The sequence below is a fragment of the Ascaphus truei genome, chromosome 9 (genome assembly GCF_040206685.1).
Source record: "Ascaphus truei isolate aAscTru1 chromosome 9, aAscTru1.hap1, whole genome shotgun sequence".
NCBI classification, from domain to species: domain Eukaryota; kingdom Metazoa; phylum Chordata; class Amphibia; order Anura; family Ascaphidae; genus Ascaphus; species Ascaphus truei.
Genome location: NC_134491.1, coordinates 16,534,182 through 16,549,358, shown reverse-complemented (window position 1 = coordinate 16,549,358; position 15,177 = coordinate 16,534,182).

The window sequence follows — 15,177 nt, the reverse complement described above, 5'->3', positions numbered from 1 at the left end:
CTCACATTGCGTAAGTTAATTCGGGGTATGCCTCACATTGCGTACGTTAATGCGGGGTATGCCTCAAATTGCGTAAGTTAATGCGGGGTATGCCTCACATTGCGTAAGTTAATGCGGGGTATGCCTCACATTGCGTACGTTAATGCGGGGTATGCCTCAGATTGGGTACGTTAATGCGGGGTATGCCTCACATTGCGTAAGTTAATGCGGGGTATGCCTCACATTGCGTAAGTTAATACGGGGTATGCCTCACATTGCGTACGTTAATGCGGGGTATGCCTCACATTGCGCAAGTTAATGCGGGGTATGCCTCACATTGCGTACGTTAATGCGGGGTATGCCTCACATTGCGTACGTTAATTCGGGGTATGCCTCACATTGCGTAAGTTAATGCGGGGTATGCCTCACATTGCGTACGTTAATGCGGGGTATGCCTCAGATTGCGTAAGTTAATGCGGGGTATGCCTCACATTGCGTACGTTAATGCGGGGTATGCCTCAGATTGCGTACGTTAATGCGGGGTATGCCTCACATTGCGTAAGTAAATGCGGGGTATGCCTCAGATTGCGTACGTTAATGCGGGGTATGCCTCACATTGCGTAAGTTAATGCGGGGTATGCCTCACATTGCGTACGTTAATGCGGGGTATGCCTCACATTGCGTAAGTTAATGCGGGGTATGCCTCACATTGCGTAAGTTAATGCGGGGTATGCCTCACATTGCGTACGTTAATGCGGGGTATGCCTCACATTGCGTACGTTAATGCGGGGTATGCCTCACATTGCGTACGTTAATGCGGGGTATGCCTCACATTGCGTACGTTAATGCGGGGTATGCCTCACATTGCGTAAGTTAATGCGGGGTATGCCTCACATTGCGTACGTTAATGCGGGGTATGCCTCACATTGCGTACGTTAATGCGGGGTATGCCTCACATTGCGTACGTTAATGCGGGGTATGCCTCAAATTGCGTAAGTTAATGCGGGGTATGCCTCACATTGCGTAAGTTAATGCGGGGTATGCCTCACATTGCGTACGTTAATGCGGGGTATGCCTCACATTGCGTAAGTTAATGCGGGGTATGCCTCACATTGCGTACGTTAATGCGGGGTATGCCTCACATTGCGTACGTTAATGCGGGGTATGCCTCACATTGCGTACGTTAATGCGGGGTATGCCTCACATTGCGTACGTTAATGCGGGGTATGCCTCACATTGCGTACGTTAATGCGGGGTATGCCTCACATTGCGTAAGTTAATGCGGGGTATGCCTCACATTGCGTACGTTAATTCGGGGTATGCCTCACATTGCGTAAGTTAATGCGGGGTATGCCTCACATTGCGTACGTTAATGCGGGGTATGCCTCACATTGCGTACGTTAATGCGGGGTATGCCTCACATTGCGTACGTTAATGCGGGGTATGCCTCACATTGCGTAAGTTAATGCGGGGTATGCCTCACATTGCGTAAGTTAATGCGGGGTATGCCTCACATTGCGTAAGTTAATGCGGGGTATGCCTCACATTGCGTAAGTTAATGCGGGGTATGCCTCACATTGCGTACGTTAATGCGGGGTATGCCTCACATTGCGTAAGTTAATGCGGGGTATGCCTCACATTGCGTAAGTTAATGCGGGGTATGCCTCACATTGCGTAAGTTAATGCGGGGTATGCCTCACATTGCGTACGTTAATGCGGGGTATGCCTCACATTGCGTAAGTTAATGCGGGGTATGCCTCACATTGCGTAAGTTAATGCGGGGTATGCCTCACATTGCGTAAGTTAATGCGGGGTATGCCTCACATTGCGTAAGTTAATGCGGGGTATGCCTCACATTGCGTACGTTAATGCGGGGTATGCCTCACATTGCGTAAGTTAATGCGGGGTATGCCTCACATTGCGTAAGTTAATGCGGGGTATGCCTCACATTGCGTAAGTTAATGCGGGGTATGCCTCACATTGCGTACGTTAATGCGGGGTATGCCTCACATTGCGTACGTTAATGCGGGGTATGCCTCAAATTGCGTAAGTTAATGCGGGGTATGCCTCACATTGCGTAAGTTAATGCGGGGTATGCCTCACATTGCGTACGTTAATTCGGGGTATGCCTCACATTGCGTAAGTTAATTCGGGGTATGCCTCACATTGCGTAAGTTAATGCGGGGTATGCCTCACATTGCGTAAGTTAATTCGGGGTATGCCTCACATTGCGTAAGTTAATGCGGGGTATGCCTCACATTGCGTAAGTTAATGCGGGGTATGCCTCACATTGCGTACGTTAATGCGGGGTATGCCTCACATTGCGTACGTTAATGCGGGGTATGCCTCACATTGCGTACGTTAATGCGGGGTATGCCTCACATTGCGTAAGTTAATGCGGGGTATGCCTCACATTGCGTACGTTAATGCGGGGTATGCCTCACATTGCGTAAGTTAATGCGGGGTATGCCTCACATTGCGTACGTTAATGCGGGGTATGCCTCACATTGCGTACGTTAATGCGGGGTATGCCTCACATTGCGTACGTTAATGCTGGGTATGCCTCACATTGCGTACGTTAATGCAGGGTATGCCTCACATTGCGTAAGTTAATGCGGGGTATGCCTCACATTGCGTAAGTTAATGCGGGGTATGCCTCACATTGCGTAAGTTAATTCGGGGTATGCCTCACATTGCGTACGTTAATGCGGGGTATGCCTCAAATTGCGTAAGTTAATGCGGGGTATGCCTCACATTGCGTAAGTTAATGCGGGGTATGCCTCACATTGCGTACGTTAATGCGGGGTATGCCTCAGATTGCGTACGTTAATGCGGGGTATGCCTCACATTGCGTAAGTTAATGCGGGGTATGCCTCACATTGCGTAAGTTAATGCGGGGTATGCCTCACATTGCGTACGTTAATGCGGGGTATGCCTCACATTGCGCAAGTTAATGCGGGGTATGCCTCACATTGCGTACGTTAATGCGGGGTATGCCTCACATTGCGTACGTTAATTCGGGGTATGCCTCACATTGCGTAAGTTAATGCGGGGTATGCCTCACATTGCGTACGTTAATGCGGGGTATGCCTCAGATTGCGTACGTTAATGCGGGGTATGCCTCACATTGCGTAAGTTAATGCGGGGTATGCCTCAGATTGCGTACGTTAATGCGGGGTATGCCTCACATTGCGTAAGTTAATGCGGGGTATGCCTCACATTGCGTACGTTAATGCGGGGTATGCCTCACATTGCGTAAGTTAATGCGGGGTATGCCTCACATTGCGTACGTTAATGCGGGGTATGCCTCACATTGCGTACGTTAATGCGGGGTATGCCTCACATTGCGTAAGTTAATGCGGGGTATGCCACACATTGCGTAAGTTAATGCGGGGTATGCCTCACATTGCGTAAGTTAATGCGGGGTATGCCTCACATTGCGTACGTTAATGCGGGGTATGCCTCACATTGCGTACGTTAATGCGGGGTATGCCTCACATTGCGTACGTTAATGCGGGGTATGCCTCACTTTGCGTACGTTAATGCGGGGTATGCCTCACATTGCGTACGTTAATGCGGGGTATGCCTCACATTGCGAACGTTAATGCGGGGTATGCCTCACATTGCGTACGTTAATGCGGGGTATGCCTCACATTGTGTAAGTTAATGCGGGGTATGCCTCACATTGCGTAAGTTAATGCGGGGTATGCCTCACATTGCGTACGTTAATGCGGGGTATGCCTCACATTGCGTACGTTAATGCGGGGTATGCCTCACATTGCGTACGTTAATGCGGGGTATGCCTCACATTGCGTAAGTTAATGCGGGGTATGCCTCACATTGCGTAAGTTAATTCGGGGTATGCCTCACATTGCGTAAGTTAATGCGGGGTATGCCTCACATTGCGTACGTTAATTCGGGGTATGCCTCACATTGCGTAAGTTAATGCGGGGTATGCCTCACATTGCGTACGTTAATTCGGGGTATGCCTCACATTGCGTAAGTTAATTCGGGGTATGCCTCACATTGCGTACGTTAATGCGGGGTATGCCTCACATTGCGTACGTTAATGCGGGGTATGCCTCACATTGCGAAAGTTAATGCAGGGTATGCCTCACATTGCGTAAGTTAATTCGGGGTATGCCTCACATTGCGTAAGTTAATGCGGGGTATGCCTCACATTGCGTACGTTAATGCGGGGTATGCCTCACATTGCGTACGTTAATGCGGGGTATGCCTCACATTGCGTACGTTAATGCGGGGTATGCCTCACATTGCGTAAGTTAATGCGGGGTATGCCTCACATTGCGTACGTTAATGCGGGGTATGCCTCACATTGCGTACGTTAATGCGGGGTATGCCTCACATTGCGTACGTTAATGCGGGGTATGCCTCACATTGCGTACGTTAATGCAGGGTATGCCTCACATTGCGTACGTTAATGCAGGGTATGCCTCACATTGCGTACGTTAATGCAGGGTATGCCTCACATTGCGTACGTTAATGCGGGGTATGCCTCACATTGCGTACGTTAATGCGGGGTATGCCTCACATTGCGTACGTTAATGCGGGGTATGCCTCACATTGCGTACGTTAATGCGGGGTATGCCTCACATTGCGTACGTTAATGCGGGGTATGCCTCACATTGCGTACGTTAATGCGGGGTATGCCTCACATTGCGTACGTTAATGCGGGGTATGCCTCACATTGCGTAAGTTAATGCGGGGTATGCCTCACATTGCGTACGTTAATGCGGGTATGCCTCACATTGCGTACGTTAATGCGGGGTATGCCTCGACATTGCGTACGTTAATGCGGGGTATGCCTCACATTGCGTACGTTAATGCGGGGTATGCCTCACATTGCGTACGTTAATGCGGGGTATGCCTCACATTGCGTACGTTAATGCGGGGTATGCCTCACATTGCGTAAGTTAATGCGGGGTATGCCTCACATTGCGTACGTTAATGCGGGGTATGCCTCACATTGCGTAAGTTAATGCGGGGTATGCCTCACATTGCGTACGTTAATGCGGGGTATGCCTCACATTGCGTACGTTAATGCGGGGTATGCCTCACATTGCGTACGTTAATGCGGGGTATGCCTCACATTGCGTACGTTAATGCGGGGTATGCCTCACATTGCGTACGTTAATGCGGGGTATGCCTCACATTGCGTAAGTTAATGCGGGGTATGCCTCACATTGCGTAAGTTAATGCAGGGTATGCCTCACATTGCGTACGTTAATGCGGGGTATGCCTCACATTGCGTACGTTAATGCGGGGTATGCCTCACTTTGCGTACGTTAATGCGGGGTATGCCTCACATTGCGTACGTTAATGCGGGGTATGCCTCACATTGCGAACGTTAATGCGGGGTATGCCTCACATTGCGTAAGTTAATGCGGGGTATGCCTCACATTGCGTAAGTTAATGCGGGGTATGCCTCACATTGCGTAAGTTAATGCGGGGTATGCCTCACATTGCGTACGTTAATGCGGGGTATGCCTCACATTGCGTACGTTAATGCGGGGTATGCCTCACATTGCGTACGTTAATGCGGGGTATGCCTCACATTGCGTAAGTTAATGCGGGGTATGCCTCACATTGCGTAAGTTAATTCGGGGTATGCCTCACATTGCGTAAGTTAATGCGGGGTATGCCTCACATTGCGTAAGTTAATGCGGGGTATGCCTCACACTGCGTACGTTAATGCGGGGTATGCCTCACATTGCGTACATTAATTCGGGGTATGCCTCACATTGCGTAAGTTAATGCGGGGTATGCCTCACATTGCGTACGTTAATTCGGGGTATGCCTCACATTGCGTAAGTTAATTCGGGACATGCCTCACATTGCGTAAGTTAATGCGGGGTATGCCTCACATTGCGTAAGTTAATTCGGGGTATGCCTCACATTGCGTAAGTTAATGCGGGGTATGCCTCACATTGCGTAAGTTAATGCGGGGTATGCCTCACATTGCGTACGTTAATGCGGGGTATGCCTCACATTGCGTACGTTAATGCGGGGTATGCCTCACATTGCGTACGTTAATGCGGGGTATGCCTCACATTGCGTAAGTTAATGCGGGGTATGCCTCACATTGCGTACGTTAATGCGGGGTATGCCTCACATTGCGTAAGTTAATGCGGGGTATGCCTCACATTGCGTACGTTAATGCGTGGTATGCCTCACATTGCGTACGTTAATGCGGGGTATGCCTCACATTGCGTACGTTAATGCAGGGTATGCCTCACATTGCGTACGTTAATGCAGGGTATGCCTCACATTGCGTAAGTTAATGCGGGGTATGCCTCACATTGCGTAAGTTAATGCGGGGTATGCCTCACATTGCGTAAGTTAATTCGGGGTATGCCTCACATTGCGTACGTTAATGCGGGGTATGCCTCAAATTGCGTAAGTTAATGCGGGGTATGCCTCACATTGCGTAAGTTAATGCGGGGTATGCCTCACATTGCGTACGTTAATGCGGGGTATGCCTCAGATTGGGTACGTTAATGCGGGGTATGCCTCACATTGCGTAAGTTAATGCGGGGTATGCCTCACATTGCGTAAGTTAATACGGGGTATGCCTCACATTGCGTACGTTAATGCGGGGTATGCCTCACATTGCGCAAGTTAATGCGGGGTATGCCTCACATTGCGTACGTTAATGCGGGGTATGCCTCACATTGCGTACGTTAATTCGGGGTATGCCTCACATTGCGTAAGTTAATGCGGGGTATGCCTCACATTGCGTACGTTAATGCGGGGTATGCCTCAGATTGCGTACGTTAATGCGGGGTATGCCTCACATTGCGTAAGTAAATGCGGGGTATGCCTCAGATTGCGTACGTTAATGCGGGGTATGCCTCACATTGCGTAAGTTAATGCGGGGTATGCCTCACATTGCGTACGTTAATGCGGGGTATGCCTCACATTGCGTAAGTTAATGCGGGGTATGCCTCACATTGCGTAAGTTAATGCGGGGTATGCCTCACATTGCGTACGTTAATGCGGGGTATGCCTCACATTGCGTACGTTAATGCGGGGTATGCCTCACATTGCGTACGTTAATGCGGGGTATGCCTCACATTGCGTAAGTTAATGCGGGGTATGCCTCACATTGCGTAAGTTAATGCGGGGTATGCCTCACATTGCGTACGTTAATGCGGGGTATGCCTCACATTGCGTACGTTAATGCGGGGTATGCCTCACATTGCGTACGTTAATGCGGGGTATGCCTCAAATTGCGTAAGTTAATGCGGGGTATGCCTCACATTGCGTAAGTTAATGCGGGGTATGCCTCACATTGCGTAAGTTAATGCGGGGTATGCCTCACATTGCGTACGTTAATGCGGGGTATGCCTCACATTGCGTACGTTAATGCGGGGTATGCCTCACATTGCGTACGTTAATGCGGGGTATGCCTCACATTGCGTACGTTAATGCGGGGTATGCCTCACATTGCGTACGTTAATGCGGGGTATGCCTCACATTGCGTAAGTTAATGCGGGGTATGCCTCACATTGCGTACGTTAATTCGGGGTATGCCTCACATTGCGTAAGTTAATGCGGGGTATGCCTCACATTGCGTACGTTAATGCGGGGTATGCCTCACATTGCGTACGTTAATGCGGGGTATGCCTCACATTGCGTACGTTAATGCGGGGTATGCCTCACATTGCGTAAGTTAATGCGGGGTATGCCTCACATTGCGTAAGTTAATGCGGGGTATGCCTCACATTGCGTAAGTTAATGCGGGGTATGCCTCACATTGCGTAAGTTAATGCGGGGTATGCCTCACATTGCGTACGTTAATGCGGGGTATGCCTCACATTGCGTAAGTTAATGCGGGGTATGCCTCACATTGCGTAAGTTAATGCGGGGTATGCCTCACATTGCGTAAGTTAATGCGGGGTATGCCTCACATTGCGTACGTTAATGCGGGGTATGCCTCACATTGCGTACGTTAATGCGGGGTATGCCTCAAATTGCGTAAGTTAATGCGGGGTATGCCTCACATTGCGTAAGTTAATGCGGGGTATGCCTCACATTGCGTACGTTAATGCGGGGTATGCCTCAGATTGCGTACGTTAATGCGGGGTATGCCTCACATTGCGTAAGTTAATGCGGGGTATGCCTCACATTGCGTAAGTTAATGCGGGGTATGCCTCACATTGCGTACGTTAATGCGGGGTATGCCTCACATTGCGTACGTTAATGCGGGGTATGCCTCACATTGCGTACGTTAATGCGGGGTATGCCTCACATTGCGTAAGTTAATGCGGGGTATGCCTCACATTGCGTACGTTAATGCGGGGTATGCCTCACATTGCGTAAGTTAATGCGGGGTATGCCTCACATTGCGTACGTTAATGCGGGGTATGCCTCACATTGCGTACGTTAATGCGGGGTATGCCTCACATTGCGTAAGTTAATGCGGGGTATGCCTCACATTGCGTACGTTAATGCGGGGTATGCCTCACATTGCGTACGTCAATGCGGGGTATGCCTCACATTGCGTACGTCAATGCGGGGTATGCCTCACATTGCGTACGTTAATGCGGGGTATGCCTCACATTGCGTACGTTAATGCGGGGTATGCCTCACATTGCGTACGTTAATGCGGGGTATGCCTCACATTGCGTACGTTAATGCGGGGTATGCCTCACATTGCGTAAGTTAATGCGGGGTATGCCTCACATTGCGTACGTTAATGCGGGGTATGCCTCACATTGCGTAAGTTAATGCGGGGTATGCCTCACATTGCGTACGTTAATGCGGGGTATGCCTCACATTGCGTACGTTAATGCGGGGTATGCCTCACATTGCGTACGTTAATGCGGGGTATGCCTCAAATTGCGTAAGTTAATGCGGGGTATGCCACACATTGCGTAAGTTAATGCGGGGTATGCCTCACATTGCGTAAGTTAATGCGGGGTATGCCTCACATTGCGCAAGTTAATGCGGGGTATGCCTCACATTGCGTACGTTAATGCGGGGTATGCCTCACATTGCGTACGTTAATGCGGGGTATGCCTCACATTGCGTAAGTTAATGCGGGGTATGCCTCACATTGCGTAAGTTAATGCGGGGTATGCCTCACATTGCGTACGTTAATGCGGGGTATGCCTCACATTGCGTACGTTAATGCGGGGTATGCCTCACATTGCGTACGTTAATGCGGGGTATGCCTCACATTGCGTACGTTAATGCGGGGTATGCCTCACATTGCGTACGTTAATGCGGGGTATGCCTCACATTGCGTAAGTTAATGCGGGGTATGCCTCACATTGCGTACGTTAATGCGGGGTATGCCTCACATTGCGTAAGTTAATGCGGGGTATGCCTCACATTGCGTACGTTAATGCGGGGTATGCCTCACATTGCGTACGTTAATGCGGGGTATGCCTCACATTGCGTACGTTAATGCGGGGTATGCCTCACATTGCGTACGTTAATGCGGGGTATGCCTCACATTGCGTACGTTAATGCGGGGTATGCCTCACATTGCGTAAGTTAATGCGGGGTATGCCTCACATTGCGTAAGTTAATGCGGGGTATGCCTCACATTGCGTAAGTTAATGCGGGGTATGCCTCACATTGCGTAAGTTAATGCGGGGTATGCCTCACATTGCGTACGTTAATGCGGGGTATGCCTCACATTGCGTAAGTTAATGCGGGGTATGCCTCACATTGCGTAAGTTAATGCGGGGTATGCCTCACATTGCGTAAGTTAATGCGGGGTATGCCTCACATTGCGTACGTTAATGCGGGGTATGCCTCAAATTGCGTACGTTAATGCGGGGTATGCCTCAAATTGCGTAAGTTAATGCGGGGTATGCCTCACATTGCGTAAGTTAATGCGGGGTATGCCTCACATTGCGTACGTTAATGCGGGGTATGCCTCAGATTGCGTACGTTAATGCGGGGTATGCCTCACATTGCGTAAGTTAATGCGGGGTATGCCTCACATTGCGTACGTTAATGCGGGGTATGCCTCACATTGCGCAAGTTAATGCGGGGTATGCCTCACATTGCGTACGTTAATGCGGGGTATGCCTCACATTGAGTACGTTAATGCGGGGTATGCCTCACATTGCGTAAGTTAATGCGGGGTATGCCTCACATTGCGTAAGTTAATGCGGGGTATGCCTCACATTGCGTACGTTAATGCGGGGTATGCCTCACATTGCGTACGTTAATGCGGGGTATGCCTCACATTGCGTACGTTAATGCGGGGTATGCCTCACATTGCGTACGTTAATGCGGGGTATGCCTCACATTGCGTACGTTAATGCGGGGTATGCCTCACATTGCGTACGTTAATGCAGGGTATGCCTCACATTGCGTAAGTTAATGCGGGGTATGCCTCACATTGCGTACGTTAATGCAGGTATGCCTCACATTGCGTACGTTAATGCGGGGTATGCCTCACATTGCGTAAGTTAATGCGGGGTATGCCTCACATTGCGTACGTTAATGCGGGGTATGCCTCACATTGCGTAAGTTAATGCGGGGTATGCCTCACATTGCGTACGTTAATGCGGGGTATGCCTCACATTACGTAAGTTAATGCGGGGTATGCCTCACATTGCGTACGTTAATGCGGGGTATGCCTCACATTGCGTACGTTAATGCGGGGTATGCCTCACATTGCATACGTTAATGCGGGGTATGCCTCACATTGCGTACGTTAATGCGGGGTATGCCTCACATTGCGTACGTTAATGCGGGGTATGCCTCACATTGCGTAAGTTAATGCGGGGTATGCCTCACATTGCGTAAGTTAATGCGGGGTATGCCTCACATTGCGTACGTTAATGCGGGGTATGCCTCACATTGCGTACGTTAATGCGGGGTATGCCTCACATTGCGTACGTTAATGCGGGGTATGCCTCACATTGCGTAAGTTAATGCGGGGTATGCCTCACATTGCGTACGTTAATGCGGGGTATGCCTCACATTGCGTAAGTTAATGCGGGGTATGCCTCACATTGCGTACGTTAATGCGGGGTATGCCTCACATTGCGTACGTTAATGCGGGGTATGCCTCACATTGCGTAAGTTAATGCGGGGTATGCCTCACATTGCGTACGTTAATGCGGGGTATGCCTCACATTGCGTACGTTAATGCGGGGTATGCCTCACATTGCGTACGTTAATGCGGGGTATGCCTCACATTGCGTACGTTAATGCGGGGTATGCCTCACATTGCGTACGTTAATGCGGGGTATGCCTCACATTGCGTACGTTAATGCGGGGTATGCCTCACATTGCGTAAGTTAATGCGGGGTATGCCTCACATTGCGTACGTTAATGCGGGGTATGCCTCACATTGCGTAAGTTAATGCGGGGTATGCCTCACATTGCGTACGTTAATGCGGGGTATGCCTCACATTGCGTACGTTAATGCGGGGTATGCCTCACATTGCGTACGTTAATGCGGGGTATGCCTCAAATTGCGTAAGTTAATGCGGGGTATGCCACACATTGCGTAAGTTAATGCGGGGTATGCCTCACATTGCGTAAGTTAATGCGGGGTATGCCTCACATTGCGCAAGTTAATGCGGGGTATGCCTCACATTGCGTACGTTAATGCGGGGTATGCCTCACATTGCGTACGTTAATGCGGGGTATGCCTCACATTGCGTACGTTAATGCGGGGTATGCCTCACATTGCGTACGTTAATGCGGGGTATGCCTCACATTGCGTAAGTTAATGCGGGGTATGCCTCACATTGCGTAAGTTAATGCGGGGTATGCCTCACATTGCGTACGTTAATGCGGGGTATGCCTCACATTGCGTACGTTAATGCGGGGTATGCCTCACATTGCGTACGTTAATGCGGGGTATGCCTCACATTGCGTACGTTAATGCGGGGTATGCCTCACATTGCGTACGTTAATGCGGGGTATGCCTCACATTGCGTAAGTTAATGCGGGGTATGCCTCACATTGCGTACGTTAATGCGGGGTATGCCTCACATTGCGTAAGTTAATGCGGGGTATGCCTCACATTGCGTACGTTAATGCGGGGTATGCCTCACATTGCGTACGTTAATGCGGGGTATGCCTCACATTGCGTACGTTAATGCGGGGTATGCCTCACATTGCGTAACTTAATGCGGGGTATGCCTCACATTGCGTAAGTTAATGCGGGGTATGCCTCACATTGCGTAAGTTAATGCGGGGTATGCCTCACATTGCGTACGTTAATGCGGGGTATGCCTCACATTGCGTAAGTTAATGCGGGGTATGCCTCACATTGCGTAAGTTAGTGCGGGGTATGCCTCACATTGCGTAAGTTAATGCGGGGTATGCCTCACATTGCGTACGTTAATGCGGGGTATGCCTCACATTGCGTAAGTTAATGCGGGGTATGCCTCACATTGCGTAAGTTAATGCGGGGTATGCCTCACATTGCGTACGTTAATGCGGGGTATGCCTCACATTGCGTACGTTAATGCGGGGTATGCTTCACATTGCGTACGTTAATGCGGGGTATGCCTCACATTGCGTACGTTAATGCGGGGTATGCCTCACATTGCGTACGTTAATGCGGGGTATGCCTCACATTGCGTACGTTAATGCGGGGTATGCTTCACATTGCGTACGTTAATGCGGGGTATGCCTCACATTGCGTACGTTAATGCGGTGTATGCCTCACATTGCGTAAGTTAATGCGGGGTATGCCTCACATTGCGTACGTTAATGCGGGGTATGCCTCACATTGCGTACGTTAATGCGGGGTATGCCTCACATTGCGTAAGTTAATGCGGGGTATGCCTCACATTGCGTACGTTAATGCGGGGTATGCCTCACATTGCGTAAGTTAATGCAGGGGTATGCCTCACATTGCGTACGTTAATGCGGGGTATGCCTCACATTGCGTACGTTAATGCGGGGTATGCCTCACATTGCGTACGTTAATGCGGGGTATGCCTCACATTGCGTACGTTAATGCGGGGTATGCCTCACATTGCGTACGTTAATGCAGGGTATGCCTCACATTGAGTACGTTAATGCGGGGTATGCCTCACATTGCGTACGTTAATGCGGGGTATGCCTCACATTGCGTACGTTAATGCGGGGTATGCCTCACATTGCGTAAGTTAATGCGGGGTATGCCTCACATTGCGTACGTTAATGCGGGGTATGCCTCACATTGCGTACGTTAATGCAGGGTATGCCTCACATTGTGTAAGTTAATGCGGGGTATGCCTCACATTGCGTACGTTAATGCGGGGTATGCCTCACATTGCGTACGTTAATGCGGGGTATGCCTCACATTGCGTACGTTAATGCGGGGTATGCCTCACATTGCGTAAGTTAATGCGGGGTATGCCTCACATTGCGTAAGTTAATGCGGGGTATGCCTCACATTGCGTACGTTAATGCGGGGTATGCCTCACATTGCGTACGTTAATGCGGGGTATGCCTCACATTGCGTAAGTTAATTCGGGGTATGCCTCACATTGCGTACGTTAATGCGGGGTATGCCTCACATTGCGTACGTTAATGCGGGGTATGCCTCACATTGCGTAAGTTAATTCGGGGTATGCCTCACATTGCGTACGTTAATGCGGGGTATGCCTCACATTGCGTAAGTTAATGCGGGGTATGCCTCACATTGCGTAAGTTAATGCGGGGTATGCCTCACATTGCGTACGTTAATGCGGGGTATGCCTCACATTGCGTACGTTAATGCGGGGTATGCCTCACATTGCGTACGTTAATGCGGGGTATGCCTCACATTGCGTACGTTAATGCGGGGTATGCCTCACATTGCGTACGTTAATGCGGGGTATGCCTCACATTGCGTACGTTAATGCGGGGTATGCCTCACATTGCGTACGTTAATGCGGTGTATGCCTCACATTGCGTAAGTTAATGCGGGGTATGCCTCACATTGCGTACGTTAATGCGGGGTATGCCTCACATTGCGTACGTTAATGCGGGGTATGCCTCACATTGCGTAAGTTAATGCGGGGTATGCCTCACATTGCGTACGTTAATGCGGGGTATGCCTCACATTGCGTAAGTTAATGCAGGGGTATGCCTCACATTGCGTACGTTAATGCGGGGTATGCCTCACATTGCGTACGTTAATGCGGGGTATGCCTCACATTGCGTACGTTAATGCGGGGTATGCCTCACATTGCGTACGTTAATGCGGGGTATGCCTCACATTGCGTACGTTAATGCAGGGGTATGCCTCACATTGCGTACGTTAATGCGGGGTATGCCTCACATTGCGTACGTTAATGCGGGGTATGCCTCACATTGCGTACGTTAATGCGGGGTATGCCTCACATTGCGTAAGTTAATGCGGGGTATGCCTCACATTGCGTACGTTAATGCGGGGTATGCCTCACATTGCGTACGTTAATGCAGGGTATGCCTCACATTGTATAAGTTAATGCGGGGTATGCCTCACATTGCGTACGTTAATGCGGGGTATGCCTCACATTGCGTACGTTAATGCGGGGTATGCCTCACATTGCGTACGTTAATGCGGGGTATGCCTCACATTGCGTAAGTTAATGCGGGGTATGCCTCACATTGCGTACGTTAATGCGGGGTATGCCTCACATTGCGTACGTTAATGCGGGGTATGCCTCACATTGCGTAAGTTAATTCGGGGTATGCCTCACATTGCGTACGTTAATGCGGGGTATGCCTCACATTGCGTAAGTTAATGCGGGGTATGCCTCACATTGCGTAAGTTAATGCGGGGTATGCCTCACATTGCGTACGTTAATGCGGGGTATGCCTCACATTGCGTACGTTAATGCGGGGTATGCCTCACATTGCGTACGTTAATGCGGGGTATGCCTCACATTGCGTACGTTAATGCGGGGTATGCCTCACATTGCGTAAGTTAATGCGGGGTATGCCTCACATTGCGTACGTTAATGCGGGGTATGCCTCACATTGCGTACGTTAATGAAGGGTATGCCTCACATTGTGTAAGTTAATGCGGGGTATGCCTCACATTGCGTACGTTAATGCGGGGTATGCCTCACATTGCGTACGTTAATGCGGGGTATGCCTCACATTGCGTACGTTAATGCGGGGTATGCCTCACATTGCGTAAGTTAATGCGGGGTATGCCTCACATTGCGTACGTTAATGCGGGGTATGCCTCACATTGCGTACGTTAATGCGGGGTATGCCTCACATTGCGTAAGT